Source organism: Vicugna pacos, chromosome 2, assembly GCF_048564905.1.
Source record: "Vicugna pacos chromosome 2, VicPac4, whole genome shotgun sequence".
Taxonomy (NCBI): domain Eukaryota; kingdom Metazoa; phylum Chordata; class Mammalia; order Artiodactyla; family Camelidae; genus Vicugna; species Vicugna pacos.
The window spans coordinates 115,185,361-115,189,626 of NC_132988.1; positions in this window are offsets into that span (position 1 = coordinate 115,185,361).

The following is a 4,266-nucleotide window of genomic DNA, read 5'->3' on the forward strand; positions in this document are numbered from 1 at the left end:
TTACCTGGGGAAGTCACATTCAGAGAGACGGTGGTCCTGATTGTGGAATAAATTCCACAGAGAAGGCAGCCAAACAGCATTTTGAGGAAGTCCTGGAATCAGACGGCTCTGGACTTACTTCCATTCATGGCAAATGCTATCCATCACCCTGAACAGGTACAAAACTGCTCTGGTCCAACTGTATTTTGGGTTTACAGAATGAAGGCAATAATACATTTTAGATGATTAAGCCTGGTGTACAATAATCAATCAGCAGGTGGCAGCTGTTTAAAATGTCTAACTCCATGTCTCCTGCTTTCCTCTTTGATGCCACATCCTTATCTCTTCATCCCCTTGGCTATAAGAAATAAGATGTTTATAACCCCACCTGCCTCTTAAAGAAAGTGTCCTTGTGAACTTGGTTCTTCATTTTGCTTGGAAAAATAACATGTTGCACAGATAAATCACCAAGTGATTTTATTTAGGTGGAAGGGAGTTACAGTTCTCATTTGCTGTTTTGTTTTGTAGTTTTGGCCTGGAGGTGGATAGGGGGTGGAAGAGAATGCAAGAGGTGAAAGATGAGCCAGAAAAGCTGGACCTGCATGGAGCAATAATGAGGTGGGGGTCGGGGGACACCACCCTGGTACAGCCAAGCAATGATTTTGAAGACTAGAAATACCCTTGTGGATTCTGAAGCCATTGGCTGCCAAGTTCCCTGCTTTGATGCCTCTATAAATTCTTTAATAGAATTTGCTTTGCCTATTAGAACCTTTTGCATGAATGGATGCTTGTTAGGAAACTCAATGAGAAGCTCAAGTCTGCATCTATATGATTGTGGGACTGAAACAGAGAGAGAAGACAGCATACATCCGGGTTGCCCATTCATCTGTTCATTCAACAGGACTTTTAATCAACCAGAATTTATTGAAATGACTTTATTGAACATCATTTTATGTGAAATATCACCATGCCAAAAGGAAGAGTTATAGTGTTTGTCCTAAAGGATCTCATGGTGTAAGAAAAAGGACAAGTATCATGACAAGAGACCTGGACGAGATGCTGGAGAACTTCCAATCCATCTGCTTCATTTTGCTGTTAAAGAAAGAAGTCTCAAGGCTCAGAGGCTCAGAAAGTCCATGTGATTGCCACTGAGTGTCAGAGCCACAGCTGGGAGCTGTGATTTTGTGCTAGCGGCCTTCCTGCCACACTGAGAAACCCAAATGTGGTGTCAGAGGAAGGAGAAATGGATCCTCTATGATCACCTCAACCAAGCGCAATGGCAGGGTGTTACCTGAGCAGACACATCATTGATTCCCAGTATCTCTTCTTCCTCAGCATCAAAAACAACCAAAGGCATTTGTTCTAAGCTAAGCCTCCATTCTCCAGCTTCCTTCATGCTTAACTGTGTGAGTTTCGTCTGGAAAGAGTGTTGCCCTGTGCAATTGCAGGAGGTCCCACTAAAGGAATACACTGGAGCCCTCAGCCTCTCTCTGATTCCATCAGAGCCCACTCTGTGACCAACTAGATCAGCTCACAGAGCTCCCTCATGGTCATGTGTTTATTTCCTTGTTCTAATTTTCTATGTCATGTACTCTCTTTTCAGCTTTGGAATCCTGTTCATCCTTGGCATCATAGCACAGGCCTACCTCCTTCAAAAATCCTCCACTGGCACTACCAACCTTCAGTAAGAGTCTTTTTCCTATAAACACATTCCTATAAATACACCTGCTCCTTGTATCACCTGTCGAGGTAAAGGCCTGGAGCCCATTCACTTGGATGTTTTAGAGCCCACAGCTGCCCCGGCCCCTGCGTGGAGCTCCAGGCCTCTGCAGAGCTCAGTCTGTGTGTGTGTGAGTGTGCATATATTGGTGAGACGGAGGAATGTGGGCGGGGAAAATACACATTAGTGTGGATAATAGGAAGTGACCAGGGAAATGCTGTGAAGCACCCCGAATCACCCGTTTGTAGGAAAACATGTGCCTGGTGTTGGGGGGTGCAAAAGCATCTAAGTATATGTGCTGTGAAGCACTAGCTACTTTGTGAAGACCAAAGAAGAAAGATGATAGCAATATGTCCCCACTTATTTTGTACAAAAAGCCTAAACTAAATTTCTGTGGGGAACTAGAATTATTGACGACACAGGTGCAAAATGAACATGTGTCCAAAACTTTATTTAATTCATTAGTTGATGAAGGAACTGGAAAAAATGCGACAACCTGTTTAGATGGTGAGAAGTTAAGAACCACACATTTGCAAGTCGTAACAACGTTGACATGATCTTGCAAAAACTGGTCTCTCCACAGGGCAGAATCAACTGCATCGCACTGGGTACAATTAATTTGCTTTTATCTAGGCAAAATTACTTGCCTGGCTGTCAGTTTTCTGCAAGTTACTTTCTGTCTGTAGAGTTGTGAAGCAGCATAATCAAAGGCAAAAGCTCACGACCTGATGGAATCAGATCATCCTCAGAGGCCCCAAAATGTCATGGAAAGGATATACCTGACTCTCTTTAGTTCATTCCAACATCTTAAATTTCTCACTTCACCACTTATCTGCCCAACAGACCTCAACCTCCTCTCAATCATCTCTAGCCATGGTTTCTCCATAACATCTCCTCAGACCAGTGGCTCTTGTCTCCCAGGCCTTACACATGCGCTTCCCCCTGCCTTTGAGTCTCTATCCTCTCTCCTGGCCCGTCTGCACCTTCCTAACTCTCCTACTTACCTCTCCCCCTTCCCAGCTTCATTTCCACTGTCTCTTTATCAGGTAAGCCTCCTTCCCCTCCTGATTTAGAGATACTTTCCCCCACGTTCCTAACTCTACCTGGTGCTGGATGCATGCTCGTTTTATGCCTGTAAGCTCAATGGAGACAGGAGCAGGGTCCCTATTTATTGCCTGGCTGAGTGAAAAAAAAAAAAAGATTGGATTTACTTATTTGTCTTTATTGAAGCATAGTTGATTTACAATGTTGTGTTAGTTTCTGGTGTACAGCATAGTGATTCAGTTTTATATATATATATGTGTGTATATATATATTTATATATATATATACATATTAATATATATATATATATTTATATTCCTTTTCATTATAGGTTATTACAAGCTATTGGATATAGTTCCCTGTGCTATATAGTAGGACCTTGTTGTTTATTTACTTTGTATGTAGTAGTTTGTATCTGCTAATCCCAAACTCCCAATTTATCCCTTCCCGTGAATGAATGAATTTAATTCGCCTTCCACAATCTTATGTAAAACAAGGGAAAGGGCCCCTGCCCTGCCCACTCCAAAGACTGGATGAGTGTCAAAAGAGACTTATTGACAGTGACAAATGAGCTTGACAAATAAAAGAGTTTTATTTTGCTTTTTTATTTAAAGAAAGTTCTTTGGCAATTTCCACCTCTCACAGCCTCCTCTGCTCGTAAAATAAGGTCTCAAACAGTCAATGATAAGAATCATTGTAGAACAAATGTTTAGAAGGTGATCTGAAATAAAATTAGTCCACAGGAAAAAGCAGACATTTTAGGCAGCATTCGAAAAGCAAAAGTTAAAATAACAAATACAAACATGAGGTTGGCATATATTTGTGAGCAAGTCTGTCAGTTAATTCAGTAAATATTTGTTTCCTTCTGACACATGCACTGTGTTCTTTTGGAGTACTTAGGGAGGAGCTCGGTAATGAGCTGTTTACTTTATTATAATCTGAAAACAAACCAAGGTACGTGCAAAATGCAGCCACATAATTAAGGAAGAGTAAGTTACAGCCCATCACCAGAGCCTCCCATCTACCTGAACTCCAGTCCAGCATCAGGCCTTGCCCAAGACCCTTGAAAGTTATCAATTTACTGCACGGAAGACAGATTTACTGACTCGTTAAAGTGTGCTAATTATTCCACAATTTTGAAAGTGAGAACATATGGGAGCTGTTTTCCTTGTGTTTCTGCTTCAAAAACAAAGTACATGAAACTGAAAAGGATTTTCTATCATCTCTGTTGTTTGCAAATGCTATTCAAAGTTCACCAAATTCACCAAAATTAAAAATATTTACTTTCCCCCTGGTCAAAGGCTGTCTGATACTCACTTACTCTTCTCACGCCTTTTTATGTCTAGTGTTCTTCCTCCCCCAAGCTGTGACCACTTCTACCAAGACGCACACGGCTAAATTAAAAGTGAACTATTCTGATTTTAATTTAATTAAATTTATTTAATTAGTTGTTGGGTCAGCACAAGGTGAGCAGCTGGTAAGATGCTTTAATTTGTCTTCCCAAATCCAGCAGATGCATTGAT